We start from the raw sequence: 14,290 nt of genomic DNA on the forward strand, positions 1-14,290 counted from the left end.
GTAAGTATTACGGGATATTTCCGTTCTAAATAAAACTTTATGTATATTCAGTGGCTATTAAAAATAAATATAATACTTAATAAATTTTTGTTTTAATGTATTTGTTAAGCGAGGCTATTAGTTTCAAAGTCGATAACATCAATTTTTATTTATTTAATGTTTTTTTTGATTATGATTCTGATACTTTTGATGGTATTTATATTCATAAAGTATCAAATCCAGCTCCCTTTTCTAGTTAAATAGAATTTCATATTAATCTTATAAATATTTAGAGATTACTTGTTTTCGTTGAATAATATTGTAGGTGATGTTGGTTAGTTTCTTTTCAATTTTTAAGCCCTGCCTAAATCAAACCATGATTGATAAGAAATATTGTTCTATCTAAAAAATATTTAAAATGATGTATTGTTTAATGACATAACTTTAGATATTTAATAGATAAACAAATATTTTTTTACTATTATCTACCAATAGACAATAATATCGATATATCAATATATTCGATATTAACCAATTATGTTTAGCTGACAAAGTTTAGTGTGCACTATTTATGTCGGATCATAACAGCCTACCGCTCAAAATTAGAAATTTTACGAATCGGTGCGCTCAATAATTTGCCGAAAATATTAATATAGTTATCTAAATTTATGTATTATTTATAAAACAAAAACAATTGTTTTAGATTTTTCTTTATATGGCTCTAGCTCAGATGGTCAAATTATTTTGGGGGTTTTATGAATTGGAACGGTGTTCCGATGCGCTCCGGTCCAATTCAAGTCCTGCCTACTTTCACCCATCGCCACTGAGTCATTTATAGTACAAAATTGTAGAATACCAAGATATACCGACATTGAAACTGACGGACTGAAGTATTCATAAATAATCAGATAAAATGAGATAATCGCAAAAAACCACCAGAGCACTGCTAATTTTGTAATTAGAAGAATAGTATGAATTGAACGCCCTTCAATATTAATGAGTGAGTGAGTCGTTTTTTTTTTTTTTTTAAATTTATATATATGACTCCTAAGACTGCAGATACACGGCACATTATGATAAATAGAGCTCCCTGATTGGTTAGAAAGGCCTTGATGACAGAATTCACATTAATATCAACGATTTTCACATGGTTTAAAGTGACTTTTGATGGCCAAATATTTTTCTTTATATACATTAATGTCTTTAGAAACACTTATATTTTATTATTTACTATATAACTATTTAACTAAAAAATGGCAAAATGTGCGTTCTGACTCTTGGAAATTCATCTTGTTTTTAAGACGGTACTTCAGTGAAACGGCAAATAGTTTTCAACTATAGGTGCGACGAAATTAGAAACGTCAATTTGTTTTGTGATGGCGACGGGGGAATTAATTCTTAAATCGTGTAAAAATTACTAAAAAACGTTACCCATTTACTTGAAAAAGAAAACATGTCAACATAAAATTAAATGGACGCATGTTGACTTTTTACGTCAAATTATGTTTTTTTCTGCACGCGTCATTTGCATAATCTTCGCGTCGCGTAGTCACGATCGTTTTAGACCTTGCCCCAGCTGAAGTATAGCCTTAATAATCGGGATTGAAATTTTTTTCCGGGATTTTAATCCCTAATTTGTAACAACATCGATATGAAATCGTGAAATAGTGCCGTTCATAACTCAATGGCACTTAGCCCTTTCGGCTCGGCTCGGTGGCCTTGATGCTATATAGATTGTTGGCCGCAAAAGTTTTGCAAGCGAACAATATTATATAAGCGCTGAATAATCGCAATTCCATCCGCAGATCGAAATTATGCTCGGTGCGTTCGGCTAAATCGTTAGTTTGATAAATAGTCGTTGACTACGTTGAAATTCAATTGAGGAAATTGGCCAAATTTATTGAAGGGTTAAATTTGAAGTGAGGTGTTATCGAGCCATTAGGGCGCATTTTGTACGAGACGGGAATGAGGGACGCTCAAGCATTGGTGAGGGCGAACGGTGGTAAGGGGAAAGATGTCGGATGTTTTGGCATATAGCCTTCAAAAGATATTCAACTATACATATTCAGTAGTGAAGCTAATATATTTTTTTTGTATTTCTATTCCAAGACATCTGAAAACATTTACATCAAACGAATATTTTCCGATATAATATGTGTTTTTATTTATAATATATTGTAACCGTTCTATATTCAAAACGCATTATTCAGATATCCAATCATTGTATATAAGATTTCAAATAAAATAAGATCAAAAAATACTATCACTCGTTTTACAGACGATTAAAAAAAACAAACGAATGCCTTTCCCATTTTCTGTCACTTGTATACGAACTACTTTTATATGACACTTTATTCTTTAATGTTAGAAAGTGTTATTTATAAAAAGTATTTTGCGTCTCTTACAAGACAGAAAATAGAGAAATCTTTCATCTAACGTCTACATTCCCTTTGTTTTTTTTCTGGTAGGCCATCCTCAACGTTGATTGAAAATCATGTCGATGTTATTAATTTTATAAACGCCGTGTGTCTTGTATATGTGAAGAAAATAATACTACACATGGGTGATGAAAATAAAATAACAGTGATCTTCCAAACGAAGTTTACACTAAAAACAAAAAAAGCGTCAACGTCAGTTCTTGAATAACTCTTTTAAACTAGATACTATAATATAACCGAGATGTGTAACCCTCTATTTAAATCATAATATGTGAATACGTCTGCGCAGACATATTCTATAAAATTGAATGTAGTTTGATACTATTTAAAAATATTGAACTGACTCTTTCCAATTGATATAATATTATGTAAGATTAATGAAAATTGAAGGTGTCTTTCTGAAAATTCGTAGCAGTAAAGCATACACCCTAGTTTGATTTATTTCAATGGCTTAAGGGCATGCCGCATGGTGATAGTGTGTAAATAGTATTATTCTAATTATGCAATTTTATTAATTTATTATTTTTTGCCTTGTATCTACATTCCAATGCATATACTGACCGCCATCAGGAAAGGTTTTGTGGTAGTGAAAAAGAGAAAAATGTTAATCAAATAGTGATACATAAAAAAACAGTATGTCGGGAGTTGCGACAATACGTTTTAGCAAATTGTCAATACAAAGAAGCTTTTACTTTTGATGGGCAGTAGCTTGAAAGGTTTATACACATAATTTGGAATATCCCTACTCCATTACAACGCAAGTCAGACGATTTATTATAAGTAATTGAAGATTTTTTCCCGCGTAAATTATCTCAAGTATTCGGATTTTAACTCTGAATATCGAATTCGAATTGATATTATTTTACTCACCGACTCGCCGATGTTCATTCATTAACCACCATTGTAAGTTAAAACTACAGACAATGCACAGTCATTGAAATTGCAATAAAGGTTATTTTTTATAGATTAGGTAATATATTAGTTTATTTAATAGAATAAGAGAAATCCGTTTTATTAGAAAGTTAGAAAGATTTTATAATATTCGTCTTGTATTCGAATTACTCTTTTGTTATTGTAAATAAATGTACACACAAATAACGTCATAATATTGAAAAATGTCACGGTATATTTAACTATCACAAACCTAAAACTACATGTTCGTTGATCGTTCGTTGGTCAGTAGCAGAGAGTATAAAAAACAGCAACACAACAACAATTTATTCGCGGATTTTTGGCTCAACAATACATTAGATATCGTATGCATAAAAATATTTCTTGCTACAGCTCAATATGCCAATCGACCCAATTTTGGGTGACAACCCATATGTTGAGAACTTCTGAATTATATTATTTGGCAATACTGATAGTTCAATAGACAGTTATTCGAGAAAATGTTATTATCGCAAATTTACATCTTAAACTATTATAGTAACCTATAAAATGTACGATATCTCTAAACATAATAATATATATTAGAATATTATTATTAACAGTGCGATTTATGAACATATTTTAGAGCTAAAAGTATAAAGATATTCCTACAATATTCTACATAATTCTAAGAAACCTGTCTACGCATCTCATATTATAATCTTGTAACAGGATTTCCAAGAATTTTCAGATACAGAAATATTGGTATAACCTAGTGGTTTTATAACTATTACGTTTCACAACACCCTTAGTTTTAGAAAGATTCTTTTCAGGTATTTTTAAATATATCTGTATTCCGATGAACTGCTTAAAAAAATCTCTTCTGAAGAAGATCAGAACCTTTTCTAAGCTGCCATTTAATAATTATCATTATATTCAAAGAGTTTGGACTGAGGAGACTAATAATTAATAGGTTACTCATGTTACCTGTGCTAATCTAACGAAGTCAGTTTTTATATTATATTTTCAGTGATATTCAAAAATATGAGTCGATCGTTACGTTTGTTTGACTTTTAGTACTCTACAATTAATATTTTAGTAACGCCAGGTGACAATCTGAGCGTTCATTACCGATACATAACAATTTCCAATTCATTATTCGTTGAGCAATTCGCTTGCTTAATTTTGACAGAATTCTCGTCAAATATACGTCACAATGTATATAATAGACACAATTTCACTAAAAGATGCCAGTGACTTATATCTTCGGTATCGCTTCAGAAACTTAGTAAGCTCAACATCATTTTTCTAAGTTTTTCTTGTTAAACTAACTAACTGATTCATGTTTTAAATTTTGCCGTACTTGCAGAGTTAGGCATGTTATTATCTCTTATTGGATAATTTAGATCCTTTCTTCCATTCATCACTTTCAACTCCAGACTTCTCTGATTAGGTATAGTTTCGGTAATTTGGTATAAGTAGATTTAACCTTCTTTGGTATTCAGTTATTATTTTTTTCCTAACGTATTCCTTCTATATTATGCTGTACTATTTTTGGTATTATTATTTTTAGTTTTTTGGACCCATCTTTTAGTGAAAGTCAATATTTTGAACGCATACAATATATTGTGTGATTACAGAAAGTATATTACAGTAATTGGATACTTTGTGTTTTAAGCATAATGTAAGACCATTTTACTACTTAACTATTCAGATGCCCGAATACGCTTTATATCATTGCAGTAAATCTCGTGGTTAATATTATTATCTCATATTTAAAATTTTATTCAAATTCTATTTATTTTTACATTTATATATGGTGAGCATTACAAATTATTAATTTAAGACGTTCCCAACAAGATATTAAGAAATAAAGAAATATTAATAAAACAGTATTATTTAAAAAAAAAAAATTTCAGTATAGAGTTATTAAACAGTAGAAAAGTGTAAGTACAAAAAATATAAATTAGATAGGTACAAAGAAGTACACCGGATGAGTTTAGCAGACCCTATTTTAAGAATTTATAAAACAACGTCCACCTATACTCACCCTCACGTAGGTGAAATATATCAACTTCCAAAGCGATTTGGTTGAACAGAATTATTACCCTCCCAATTGGTATCACCAATGATAGGTTATTTCTGCTACTTGGGAGAACAAACAACTGATGCTCCCGATTTCTAAGATATTTATCAGGGACACATAAGTCAATACTACCAAAAATGGCAGAGTTCTCATTTACACCACGTTTAAGTCGAAAAAAATACGTGGCGAAATATTATTATATTCTAGCATTTAAACGACAGTATGTAACCATACGTGAGAGAAAACCAGTTGGATAATGCCACGGATAACATCCATTTTATAACCTCAAATAAAGGAGTCTCAAAAATTTCTTTTGAACTCGCTCCACCATAAGGTCATATTTCAACTGATGATTGGCCCAAACAATCGACACACTCTCAAACCGGCTTCTAACTAAGGAATTATAAAGGGTTTTCAATAAAGTTGCACCCAAAAAGACCCGGAAAGTACGTAAGACAAAGCCCAACATTTGTAGCGCCTTCTGTTCGTATTTGTCGTTCGAGATAGAGGTAGTTTTTCCAACGTTTTAATTAGGTCATATTATTGTTTGTCCGGTAGTTGTTTATCCAGTACAAATCTTGCAATCGTTTTTAACTAACTTCTCGACTAGCTATAAATTTTAAACTTTTAGAATATTTCAGAACACGATGCCAATGCATTCTTTTAATACTTTTAGCTATCTTTAAGTAGAATTGACTTCATTTTCAGTTAATTCTGTTTTGTATGAAAAGTTATTTTGGAAGAAATCCGTAAAAAGTAAAACACTATTAATGGTTGCTAGGGGTGGGGTCCTAGCAACTAAATTATTAAAAAATACGTGCGTTACTATGGAAATTAATACGAAATGTCAAACTGACATTTCAGTATTCTATGTTTATTCAGTATTTCTATCAAGTACATTTTTTTTTGATCGTTTAAGCTAGTCAAATCAAGTTTATATGTTTCAACAGAAAATATAAAAACCTTGTATATAAAAAATTCTTTTTATCTTGTTATTATTTAACAGTTAGATTTGAGTATTATTTGTCGAATTCAGTTTAGATTAGCTAAAAATGTTTATAATACATGACTACCAAAATCATTTGATAAATCCGGGTTTACGCCGTCGTATGTTTGACGCGACGCGCATTGTCGGCGTCGGTTTAATGTAGGCAGCATATGGGGATGATAAATCGAATTTAATTATGATTTAAGACATGCTTCAGGTGATTGCTGGCTTGTCACCGCTAAAAGAACATTTACATTAGCAAATGTAGAACACATTTTGTTATGGCGACAACTTACGCGGAGTAAGGCGTAAGTTTTCATTAAATTTTGGCAGGCGAATAATAAATTCTATTGCTACATTCGAGCACCCGCGACACATTTTTAACAGAATTTATTTGTATCAATTAATTTTATGTAAATGGAGCTTTCTGAAAGCATTTTTATCAATTAAATGTATTTATTTGAAATAGTAATTACTTATTGAATGAACCAATATATTTATTACAATAAAATCATAAAAACTGAAAATAACAGAATATGATACATACATTAATCATAAAAAACGTCAAAATATCTTATTTCGTCGCCAATTTTCTACAAACACGTATCTCAAAAAACACAAATTTTTAGAAGAGGCAAATAACAACTTTATTCTCTCAGTTTTTAATTTGGAAATAAATTTTCTTGTATGAAATATCCATTTAGTATAGTTACATAATTTTTCATGAAAAAACGGTTACGTTTCTTCTATTTATCGCACTATACTTTCGAGCGATCAGTCATATTGTCGAAGATACGAGAATCCGTTGCTACTTTACTGTGAATATTACTGCAGTAAACACGTATCTTGACTTACGAAAAAGAACTACAGTATAATCACCTCTCGAAGTTCAGTATTCTGTATACTTACAAACACGTAACTCAAAATATGAGTTTTTAATAATTATAAAAGTCTTTTATTGTGATACGAGTTTTTGTAATTGCTTAAATCCATTATGTTATGTTAAGTGTGTTTTGAGATACGTGATATGTGCGTATTCAAATTCTGAATTCATTACATCAAACAACTCAAAACTGACAAAAATTGAGATACGTGTTTGTAGAAAAATACCGACGATTTATGCCTTGACCTTCCAGTGCTACCAAATGTTCTTCTCCATTGAGTTGTTATCGAACATTGATTTGTTTTTATATTAAAAATACTAATTCACTCCTACATAATCTATTCATATTTTGGGAGGTTTTCATATTGTATCAAAATTGGCCGAAGTACACTAAAGACCACATGAATATAATTTGTATGATACCTACTTATTATCAGCAAAAAAATATGTATTAAGTTGGTTTAGACGTTATTTAAATTTTGAAATAAAATATTTTATAAAAATTTAAAAACAATTCATTTTAAAATGTAATAAATTGCATCATTCGTATTTTGTCGTTAGATGTGACCTGATGACGAAAAATGTAAAAGTAAATATTCAGGTCTTTAAATGCCTTAAAATGCCTTAAATTTCTAAATTGAAGAGAGAGTCTTCACCGTGCCCCCCACAAGGGGGGTGGGCTGACAGGGCTCTGGCCTGGGGGCCCAGGCTAAGGAGAGGCCCGGCGTGGCGAGTTGACCAGATAAGTGAGAAAAACACACATCACAAGTTTGCTTTCATAGCAAAAAAAAGTCGCCTGCGGGGCTATTTTCCTTCCATAATGTTATTATTTTAAATTATGTAGTTGCACGCATTGTCTATCGATACTCGACAACTCCATAATTCAAACATCCATGTATTAAAATATACAACAAACTAAATATACTAAATATACACATTAATTTTACCGCGTACACCATTTGGAAAACACTACTGTAGAGCGTCACACTGCCTTTCTGCCTCTATCCTTAGCGATAGGTAGGGGGGGCCGCCAAAGATCCTAGCCTCCAGGCCCGCTTCAGGATGTGGGGCCCATGATCTTTATGGTAACGCACGGATTTTTTTTACAACTGCTGAAAAAGTTTAATTAAGTCGCTATTTAAATTTTGTGATATCAGTATGGGGAATTTCGCTGATGAATGATGCTGGATCGTGGGCCGCATTTCCTCAAGATCTGTTTAGTGAGATGCAGAACATCTATGGTATATTTTTTATCCGTCATGATTTCATTTACAAAGTATTATATTTTTAGATTACTGAAAACTGGATAAAAAAAACTTTTGTGGGTCACGGCACAAAAATGCTTGCTCTGCCCGTTGACACTTTTTGAGGATTTGGTTGAAGATGAGATGATTATAACATAATAAATCATACGGTAGAATTTTTCACTAACAAAAATGTTATTAGAGATAATATTATTATGTAAACAAATATTTTAATAAAATTATGAAATGTTTGTGAAATGAAAAAAAAAAACAAATAACTACAGAAATAATGCTGAGTCGAGTATTTTTTCAGTTTTTATTATAGAAGTATTAAAAAAATACATAAATAAAGATTACGATATAAGCCACAGTTCTTTTGGGTTTTAATAGATTAACTGTTTATTTCATTCTATGTTTATCACAAAACGTAACTTAACCTAACTTAAAAAAAATCGACAACATAATTAATAATCATCATCAACAACAAAAAAGTAGGTATGGATTTTATACTGCCCTGCTTAGTAAAAAGACAGCGTTTTACTGGGTAGTTAGTAGGTATATTAAAATAGTTTCACTTTGTTTATTACAGATTATTGCATATATTAATATACATAATAATATTATAACTTCATGTCATATTAAATGCAGTGCTAGTCATGTAAAAATGCAGCTTGAGTAAAAATCTTAGAAATCGGGATCATTTTTTTTTCGTTTGTTTTCCTGAGGTAGCAGAACTAAATTACTTATGGTGATACCAATTGCAAGGGCAATAATGATGTTCAATCAAAGTACTTCATTAATTTATAAAAAAACTACTTGTACATGTATTACTTATAATAAGGTTTATTCTCTGTGTACTTCCTTGTAATATTTTTTGATTTTGAAATATTAACCAATTACGCTGATTTTTATTTTAAAATTTGGTTTGTTCATCTTGTGAATATCTTAAATTTCCGACCTAGACCGACCAGACAAAGAGTACTAACGGCCTTTCCAATATCTTCAGAAAAGCAGACGGTGGAATATAGTGATATCTCAGGAGATATAACCAGAAGAGCTTATATAGGGAGGCGCGATCTTTAAACAGAAATAATGTAACATTAAATTCATCATTTAGTTATGAACTTAGTTATCAAATTAAAATAAAGTTAAATAGTTTATCAAAATTTAAAATATATTACAGTTTTAGCTAAGTTATTAATACGTATTTTATAATTCAATTCTGAATATTGGTATAAGAGACAAACGTAAGTTTCTCATTTATAATAATAATAATTATGTTTATAAAAAAAGACATAGCTAGAAAAAATCATTAAAAAAAGTTTGGCTAAGTGAGATTCGAAACCATTTCTTTCAATGTCTGTGTGAGTGAGTGATTATCTGTTAAACTACCGACCCGTCTATGTCTTGTGTGACTTAATCCTTACAACTTAGTTATCTGTGATATAATTCAAATTTCATCGATGAAATGGCAACCAATTTTGTAATTAATTAATTAATTAGGTTGCTTAATATTACAGGGCTTGAAATGAACTGAGGCGCACCGGAGCACAGTTTTGGTTCATTAAATTGTCCAGATTCTTGCTCAGTCTTGTAGAAAAAATATTTTCACCATTTGATCTAGGTTGGTCATATAGAGGTTATATAATATATACAATCTGAAACTCGTATTTTTATAAAAGATACATATAATTTTATAAACAAATAAATTCATTAATATTTTCGGAAAATTATCGAATGGAGAATTACTAAAATTTTCCATTTCGAACACTGATTTTATAACCAACAAGATTAAGTGGTGTTCAAAATTTTAATTTCGTCTTTCTACTAACATGAATAATTATTATTAATATAATTATGTATTATCTTTGTATTAAATGCTGAATAAGTTTTAAGAATATATAATTTTGAATAAGACTTAAGATTTCGAAGTTATTTAAATATTATTGTATTCTCTCCAAATAATTTATTTATTTTAAGGTATTTAAGGTACCTATGTCGGTGGTTTCCAAACTTTACGTTACTACGTCTCTCTTTTAAAACAATCTAATCTTGGCGCCTCCCTTTTATTTCATTAAATACATTTTTACACAAAGTGATTTTTTCTACTAAACGGGCTCGATATAATATGAATTTCATTGCGTCTAATGTAGAAAATTTTGTTTCGCATAAATATTATGATGTTACGAAATGGTAGCAATTCCTATTTTTTTTTCTTGATAAAGTATCATATTATTATTAGTCAGTTTGATTCAACGAAAATTTAAAAAAGGTTTTTGTTTCCATATAGCCATTTTTATTAGTCAGGAAATACACTACAACTATTTATAAAATAAAATTCTACATGTGAATTATCATCAATCACACACACCATACAATCACATCAAATTGTATCACACAGACACATAGATATATTATAAAATGTTAATACTCTGTAACCGAAACAGCACCGCAGGCAACTTTTTTACTAATAGAATGAACTTGTGGTGTGTGTTTATCTCACTTAACTGGTCGATCCACAACACCGGGCCCCCAGGCTGGAGCCCTGTCAGCCCCCTCTTGTGGGGGCCATGCACAATAGTATAGAAATGAGGTATAATAAAATTAGTCTCCATATCTTCATACAGGTTTGCAAACAACCTAACTTTTAAAGGGTTTTTATGTAGTTTATAACTAGCTGTTATTTTATAAACTATGCACTTGCAAACTGAAAACCTTTGACTATATTATTGTGTTAAACTTTTTGCACCTCTCTTTGCAACAGTCCGCGCCCACCAGTTTGGAAATCGCTGACCTATGTAGTTATATTTTGCTATGTATTTTAGTCAAATAATTCTATTTATTTTAATTAATTCTTGGCAAAAATAATTATATCCTGTCCATTGTCACAGTTTGTAATATTTAAACTTTATTTTAAATAAATTTATATCGTAATAAAATAGTAATAAATTATTCAATATCAGTATAAATTCAGGGTTGTTTTTTTTTTGCAAATTTATCTTCATCAATCTCGAAGCCAAATAATAAAGTGAAAACCAGTAAGCCTCCCTACCATAATTTTAAAAGTTCTAGCTGTCAAAAAGACTTAATGAAATGTTTTAACTCTTCTATCAATCTTTATTATGTTGGGGAAGCGCTCATTAAAACCCGAAATTACGTAAAATTTCACTTTGGTCCAAGCGTAATACTTAACCTTGTTAATAATGTTATTATTTTGTTTATTTTAAAATTATATTTTCTGCGATACAACGCAAAGCTTATACAAATTTGAAAGCTTAAGTCTGAGAGAGTAGGTAATTAGTTGAGATTCTAAAATTTGTAATAGTTTTCATTAAAAATATGTAATTATGATATGACTTTAATTAATATTAAAGCACGAAACAAAAATAATTTAAAGTTATCGTGTAAGTTATGAAATAGTAAATATAATAATAGCCTCTAAAAAAATGAAAGGTACTGACGTTAAATATGTAAGTTTTATAACTATTAACGGTAGTTGAGTATTAAACTACTTTAATATTATATTACCACTTAATAATATTTTCAGTATGACGTGACCATAATATTTTGTTATTTATAATAATTAATTGACAATACTTATAATTATTAGTAACATAAGGCCCGTCTCACATTACGATGACAAGGGCAACCAGAAATTGCAGAAAGTAGTATCCGAGAACATTTCTAGAGTCGTTCGTGTGGGAATTTTTTGACTATTATACTACGCTATCAATCTATTTTTTTTTTAAATGGAATTTGAAATGGTTATACTAAAATCTCTTTGATAAAGGTGAAAATGAAAAAATGATCACGACTTAGTTTTAATTTTGTCATGCCATCCCCTAACGACCACCATGATTGTGCTACTAGTATTTTTACACCTTGTAATATCTCAGGAACAGATACCCAAGACTGAGGTCGCCTTGTTCTCAAGTAAGCTTTTGCTGAGTTTATTGATTGACATAATATAATAAGCATGGCCCCCACATCCTGAAGCGGGCCCTAAAGCTAGGTTCTTTGTCGGGCCTATCCTGGACCTATCACCAAGGTTAAAAGCAGTGTGATGCTCTACAGTGGTGTTGGCCAATTGGCGTTCACGGTATTAATATAGGTATTTAGTGTATTTTTAAAACTTACGTCCACTTGAATTCCCACTCACAACATATTTTAAAATATAACCATTATTAAAGGAAAATGGTGCCGCGGGTGACTTTTTTTACTATTAGAGCAAATTTGTGATGTGTGTTTATCTCACTTATTTGGCCGACTCGCCACGCCGGGCCCCTCATGAGCCCGGACCCCTAGGCTAGAGCCCGGTCAGCCTCACTTTGTGGGGGCCATGATAATAAGAGTGTTATAGTAGAAAAAAGCACGGAGAGTGAAGATAAAATAAATGAATTTAATGGTATTTTGGCGACTCTCGTTGTTGAGGGACGAGACCGCTGTGATTATGGATGACCATGAGGTGTAGATGGAGATTCGTCAGGAGGAGAGATGAGAAATCGAGATTTAGTGGTTGCTCCGATGGATGGAGGAGCGAATTCATTTGCAGCGTAAATAGTCGGTACAATACTTATGATACTGTTTCTAGGTCCGAGCTCAGTAAAACAGAATGCTGTGCGGAGCGACTGACACTAAGCTCGAATCGGCTGAGTTGGACTGAGATTAAACAAACATACATAAACTATGTGAAGAGAGGAAACTACGTGGTAAGACGATAAACAAAGCCGGTATATAAGAAGGCAGATAATACTGCGCAAGGTAATAGAGGTTGTAAAATTATAATGGGCCGAACATGTTGCTTTCCGTGTGAATAACTACTGGACAAAATTCAGTCGTAAAATGGTACAACAACAGCGGTAGATGACCACAGAGGCATAGTTAGTGGAGTAAGTAAGGCAGGCTTTCATCCAGTAGTGGGTTGACCCCTGTTGAAGATTATTACAATTAATCTACAACAAAATAATATGCTTTTATTATATTGCTTTGGTTGGGCCAATTATGGTCACTTTCATCCTTTCTACCTCAAATCCCTGGTTATTGTCGCAAGACCAGGCGACCATCAGTTACGGGTCATGAGTCGACCGTGATTGGAGTAACATTCCATTACTTCTAAACAGCGGACGCGCCTAGGTTTGTTAAAGCTAAGCCATCGTTAAACACAGAGTGACTTATCCAAAACTCATCTGTTCGACATTCGTTGTGCAAAATCTGATACAGTTTGAGTGAGCGTCGCGTCTATCATTCATCATGAACTTGTCATCATCGTTTATCCCAAAACCCAAGTAAAATCGTGGGAGTGACATTTCGAACCGACCGTTTACCAGTGCGTAAGTGCGTCAACACCGAACCATCTCCAGCGCACGCCAGCCCTCTCAACATAAAATGTCAGTATCTGGCATCCTGTTTAATCCCCCCTCCCTAGATCAGTAATCTACAAGCGTCTTCAAATTACAGTCCACTGCAAAAAGCGCAACCATGCTTTATTGGTTTATTAGAGTTAGTACAGAATAGTACATTTTACTCGTGCATAATTTATTCGTCGTGATTAAATTTGATATATTTATATTATGTAACTACATTCGTGTGCGTTATTACATGAATATGCTTGATAATTTTCGCACCAAATTATTTGCTTCAATTCTCTGAAATTTAACAATTTCCATCAAGAAATTCCTATATGTGACTAATTAATTCGTAAAGTCAATCAATATCTGATGTGCATTTGATGCTTTAATTTAAATGGAACGAAATAATATTTCCTAAAATAGTTATTAATTTATCAATTAGCTGTTCATTTTC

This window comes from Rhyacophila brunnea, unplaced genomic scaffold (genome assembly GCF_057557595.1).
Source record: "Rhyacophila brunnea isolate RB1 unplaced genomic scaffold, BYU_Rbru_1.0 scaffold_8, whole genome shotgun sequence".
Classification (NCBI taxonomy): domain Eukaryota; kingdom Metazoa; phylum Arthropoda; class Insecta; order Trichoptera; family Rhyacophilidae; genus Rhyacophila; species Rhyacophila brunnea.